Consider the following 6,597-nt stretch of genomic DNA (forward strand, 5'->3'; position numbering starts at 1 on the left):
AGTTCTGCAGCAAGCTTGTTCATTCTGGATCGAGAGGAGTGATGTGTGACCCACACAGCTCATATTCTATCTCAGCGTTATTTTACAATGAAGAATCATTGTTAGGAGATGCAGCAAGAAATAAGATAAACGTTACCTACAACGCTTTGAAAGATGACTTACAATTGCATCCTTTGTCGGGGTGGAGAAGCCGTTATGTCAGCTCAAGTGACACTCTTTGAACATATCCAGAGGACTAAGTTCTTTACTGTTGTATTTGTCCTTCTGAATAAAATAACATAAATAGGTGATCAGCTTAAAGGTTTCAGGTGTACATAAAATATACAGTTTCCGCTAGCGACCATGTGCACTATAGTTACCATAACTGGTATTCAATTTGAACTGACGTTGCTCTGCAAATGATGTTATTGTGAAATAAATAAAATCCAATCCGTCCTAAAAAAACAAAACAGGGAACATCATCTAGCACGTGTGTTGATTGCAACAACAAACTTATATAACCAACAAACTTGAAATACTCATCACAACACAGTTTTATGTTGTGACAGTTCGTGAATTACCATGTTTTCCAAGTGCACGACATAGTTGCATGATCCGGTTGCCGGATGGATTAGGACCTTAGCACGGTTGAATTTGTTTTTCTCACTGATTTCCTGCTGGATGGTAGAATTAGTAACAGTACTCATAGTCAAGCTTCATGCACAAGAAAATGCAGTCATAAGTCAGAACTGAGGAAAGGGCTAGTAAATTAATTCAGTTCACAAGTTCATCTGCCATAAGCATGTAATGTACCAGCTTCGATTTTCATAAAATAACTGACCTTCATCTTGAGATCCATCGAGTGCTGCACAAGCTCATTTGACTCAACGTCGTTCATCGAACTGACAGGACTTTCTTTCGGTACATCGCAGAGAAGACGGTTATCAAAGTGCTTTCTTTTTAGGACGTGTTGTTGGTGCTTAACACCTATCTGAAGATACCTCTTGCACGCTGCTTTTACTGGTGAAGCATTTATATCCATATCAAACCTAACCTAGTGGTATGGAAGAACATGCATAAGAATGGAAATCTCTAAATCAACAACATTATATAAATATTGCAGAGGAGCAAAACGCCTAGGATGGACTTACATATAGTTGGTGATCCTCGATCATCTGATTTGCTCTTAAACATCTTAATCTTACATATAGTTGGTGGCATGTGCAAAAAAATATGTGAAGTCAGTGTTTTGTGCAACGAGAACAACATCAATAAGTGGTGGATTGTGCAATTTCCCCCCATCTACGGTATAGGCTAAAATATCTTGGGCTGGGCGGGCCATTGCCCGGTTTTGCCCCAACATAGGTCCGTCATTGACGCCATGTACATACCTGATCGTGTGAGATATATAGTACATTTGGTTACACAAGGCCCGTTCATCAGAGCTGCCTGGATCTATATTTTTTTCTTCTACTGTTGGCATAGCCTGTAAGAAATGAACTGAGTCTGATGAGGTATGGCTTTAAAATTAGTTGCGAGTGCGCTGCAGGAAAGAAGCTCGTAGGCCTATTATAACCAACAGCAAGCATGACGATTTCGTTTTTCAGTAAACAATCTTGAAGTGCAAGTGCACAAGTAGAAAACAACAATATCAACTATGGAATGTGAGAGATCAATCCTGCATGCATCTCACAACAACAACAACAACATCAGAGTTTTTTTTTCCAAGCAAGTTGGTGTAGACTAGATATGAAACACAACAGAAACATGAATAAAAATTTAAATTTGATCGCCCTTCTGCCATATCTAGGAATCTGGCTATTTGACAGTGAAGTGATTGTAACACCAGACATTCGACCAGCCCGATCAAGCACCAATGCACCATAGCAGTGAGAAAACCATAACTATCATGGACGATTTATAATTGATTTTAACAACACTGGATATGTACACATCCATAGGCTCAACATAGTTACTGTAGCTAAAAAACATGGATGCATGTACTGCTTTGTTAACATAAAATGTACAAGGGTAGTACCTTCGGGACTGGACTCATGATAAACTCCTCTGTCCAATACCTAGTGAGAGAAAAGCAGCGGCAAGAGAATAACAGCGTCAAATTCAATCAATATAATACATGACTCCAAGATCTCTCTTGGCTCACCACCTGCATATACATACACAACGATGGCAACAACATGTTACGAGTGTCTCTCACCAGTGTTATAGTTAATCGGTAGTGCTGCTTAGAGCTTAGTTGCATGCTAAGTTTTGGCAGAAATATGGTTACGAAGAAAGAAAGGTCGCAAATGCTACTGTTTGTTACTAACTACGTACTAATTACCTTGGCAGCAGACACAGGCAGCTCGCCGAAACTGAAGTATTGATTGAAACTCCTGAATTACTCTGGTCTTCTTCTTCAACCTATTAATCCACCCCAAAATGAGAGCAGATATGCTGCGCATGCAAGAGTATGACAAATCGAGATGGATTTGCTCGCTGTCTCCTCCTCTTTGTAAATGAAGAGTGCAGGATTCCTCGCTTGCAGTCTTCATGTATACACTCTCCTTGCTTTCTTTTCCGCTTTGTCAAAGCATGAAGCGATATATGCTGCTTTTTTTTTAAAGATGATTTCAGATACTCTAACAGCGACGCTAGCAGATTTGATTTCCATCATTGTTTGCGCCAGCGATGGATGGGCAGTGAGCAGCAAACGTGAGGCGATTCATTCTCCTGTTTGTTCAAAGGTAACAGAGACAAAGAGTAGCAACTGGCGGGGATTCAATCTGGAATGGCCTGATGGCCGGAAGGACGCCATCCCGTGAGCTGCGCCGGAGAATTGTCTGCCAGCCGTCGCTTACCACCTCTGCTCCGCGCGGCCGTCTGCCATCGCTTTCGCCTGCCCGCGGCTCCAGGCGCATCCCGGATCTCCGCTTTTCCCCCACGCCGAGCCAGCCCTCTGGGGGATGACCCACGCATTCGATTCGTGGATAGGACTATAGGAGTAGAGACGAGCAGCTAGATTTTGGTGCTTTGCTTTATCGATCGAGGAGAAACGAAAAAGAAGAAAGAGCAGGGCCAGATTTTGGGGATTGAATCCAACATAGGAAGCGGAGGAACTTTTCCTCCGCGGAAAATGCAAAACTGATCCCGAGCTCATATCATCTAGTGGCTCTTAGATTGTTGGGATGACATGTATTGCAGGCTTAAATCATGTAATTCTTTTACTAAAAACAACATGTAATTCTCATTTTGGCCCCCACCACAACTTGTGAAATATCGGTGCCCAAACCAATTTTCACTCACTAGCCATATGTGCCTTCCATTGCTTTGCTCTTAGAGACGAACATCTAGATTTTTTTTTTTTTTTGAATAGGGGTAGGGTCCAAAGACCCTAGAAGCTTTTTTTTTTTTTTTTTTTTGAGAAAAGATCAGGCTGTTCTTTATTAATCACCGGCCTCTAGAGCCAAAGCATTCATTACAAAACCAGGGGGAGTACCCACCCAGGATTCACTTAACTTATTCCTACAGCCTGCCTTCGCTAATCGATGAGCAACCTCATTACAAGATCGACGAACATGAGTAATCAAGACATCCTCAAACTCGCCAAGCCGAGCCTTGATGTCCTCAACCAGAGGGCCTTGAGCTGATCGATCTAGCTCTCCGCTTCTCAGTTTCGACATAGCACCCGCACAATCCGATTCTAGTATAAGCTTCACCGAACCCATCTCCTTCGCTAGCATGACTGCTTGTCTACATGCCGGGAGCTCCGAGCTCTCGGGTTCACTCACATGGGGGAAAATGGCTCGCTCCAGCCCAACGGAGCACCATGATGGTCGCGAATAATCACTCCACCGCCTCCATGTTTGTCATCTCGAGAGAAACCTCCGCCGCCGTTTACCTTATGCCATCCTAGCGGTGGTGGGTGCCGGTGCTCCTCCACCCGCGGGCTGCTCGCTGCAGCCTCATTTTGGACATCTCGCCACTCCTCCGACAGAGCCGGGATACGGCGCGCCGTCTGTCCGGGGTCCTCGATCGTGCTTCATCTCGCGCATCATTCCGTACAAGCCGGAGGTGGTACAATGCCATCATACCCAGCTGCACTTCCTTTTCATCCACACTCCCCATCCATTTTAGGAGCCAATTTTGAAGCTCACGTGGTGATCTGATATCAGCCGGAGGTGGACACAATTCCCTCATTGCATGTTGGCGTAAATAATCCCAAGTTTGTACCGAGTGGGGGCAAAACCAGAATCTGTGCAAGTTGGTCTCCTCCCTATTACATGCAACACAGCGCACTCCCTCTTTAATATATCTTCTGTTCAATTCTGCCCCAACAGCCAAACCATTTTGTGCCAATCTCCAGCAGTGTATTTTCACTTTCGCTGGTACATTAGCGCCCCATAGAGTTAACCAACCTTGGTGTTCACTGCAGTTCAAAGATGAACTCGCTGTCCCTGCCGACAAGCGCTTGAGATTCCGATTTAGGTGATACGCCGATCTGACACTAAATAACCCATTTTTGGTGTAATTCCATGCTAAATAATCATCGGTTCCAAGCACGACCCACAGGGATTTTCAGAATGTCATCGACGTCACCCTCAAAGAACACCTCATTTAGCTTATCACTATCCCAACCTCCACCCTCAGGCAACAGCAGCTCGTTTACCTTCTCAACACTCTTATCTGGCCTGTGGCATATGGGGCGTTTCAGCGAGGATCTTGGAATCCAATTTTGGCTCCAAACATCAATCTTTGAACCGTCACCCACCCGCCAAATTAGGCCTTCTTTTAACAGATCTCGCCCAAACAAAATACTCTTCCAAGTATATGATGCTCTCTTTGGGCATGCTGCACTCAGAAAGTCGCCCTCCTTGAAATATCTTGCGCACAGAACTCGAGCACATAGAGAGTTTGGTGCTGTCACCAACCGCCATGCTTGTTTAGCTAACAACGCTTGGTTAAAGTCTGTGTAATCTCTGAAGCCCATCCCGCCAGTGCGTTTGGGAACACACATACGATCCCAGCTTATCCAATGTACTCTCTTCTTTCCTTTATTGTCACCCCACCGAAGTCCGAAGAGATTGATTTAAGTTCCTTACACCGCCCCTTTGTCACTGAAAACATCCCATAGTATAGGTTGAGACAGATTGCAGGACCGATTTCACTAACACCTCTTTGCCCGCCTTAGATAAACCCTGTCCTTTCAAACCCGCCACTTTCCCTCTCGAACGATCAGAAAGGTGCTTGAAAGCACCATATTTTGAGCGGCCTACCACTGTCGGCAGACCCAAATAACGCTCCGAGAGGGCCTCACAATGTATGCCAATTGTCTCCTTCAGAGAAGTCCGCAACGCCGCCGTGCTTCCTTTCCCAAAATAGATAGACGATTTCTGTAAATTGACACGCTGTCCTGAGCACTCCTCATATTGCTGCAGAATTCTTTTGAGAGCCAACACATTGCCATTGTTAGCTTCCAGAAAAACAATGCTATCGTCTGCAAATAACAAGTGTGTCACCGTCGGTCCTCCCCTTCCGAAACTAACTCCAGCCACCTCTTTTTCAGCCTGTGCTTGACGGAGGAGAGCTGAGAAACCTTCCACGCAGAAGAGAAATAAATAGGGGGACAAGGGGTCCCCCTGTCAGTAAACCCCTCGAGGGAAGGAACGGCTCCGAAAGGCACCCATTAAGCTTAACTCGAAAAGGTGACAGACTTGACACACCTCATGATCATTGAGATCCAATTCTGTGCGAAGCCCATTTTGACCAATACATTTTCCAAGAAGAGCCATTCTACGCGGTCGTAGGCCTTCATCATGTCTAACTTGATTGCACACACAACGGCTGTTTTCTCTTCCTTGTTCTGACTGCATGCGTGCACTCATATGCAATAAACACATTGTCAGTAATTAATCTTCCCGGCACGAACGCACTTTGTTCTTCCGAGATCAAGACGGGCAAAATTTTCTTTAGTCTGTTTGCTGCCACTTTTGATGCTATCTTGTAGAGCACGTTGCATAAGCTAATGGGGCGAAACTGCGTGAGCAGCTCAGGCGCATTGGTCTTGGGGATCAGAACCAGAATGGTGTTGTTGAAATCCGCTGGACACTCTTTCCCGGACAAAAAATCCCTTACCGCCTGACAGACATAAGTTTTTTAAAAAGACCAGTGTCTTTGATAAAAAAGGGCTGGGAGCCCATCCGGCCCAGGGGCCTTCGTGGGTCCCATCTGAAAAAGAGCCTCCGTGATCTCTTTGTCCGTAAAGTCTGCAGTCAAACTTCGATTCATGTCTTCAGTTACAAGTTCGTCAATTAGTCCTAGCACCTGATCTCCCCCATTGGATCCTTCTGATGAATAAAGCGTGTGATAAAAGGCCTGTGCCATTGCACACATCCCTTCATTTGTTTTGCACAAGGATCCATCTTCCCTTCGTAGGCCACGGACTGTATTTTTGCGCCTTCGATGCGAGGCTCTATTCTGAAAATACTTTGTATTTCGTCGCCCGCCTTCAGCCATTCTTGCCTTGACCTTTGCCTATACATCACCTCCTCCTTTTCATAAACCTCATGCAACTGCTTTTCTAGCTCCCGTACTTCTGGAGAGGTGCCTTGCAGTATA

Source organism: Lolium rigidum, chromosome 6 (genome assembly GCF_022539505.1).
Source record: "Lolium rigidum isolate FL_2022 chromosome 6, APGP_CSIRO_Lrig_0.1, whole genome shotgun sequence".
NCBI classification, from domain to species: domain Eukaryota; kingdom Viridiplantae; phylum Streptophyta; class Magnoliopsida; order Poales; family Poaceae; genus Lolium; species Lolium rigidum.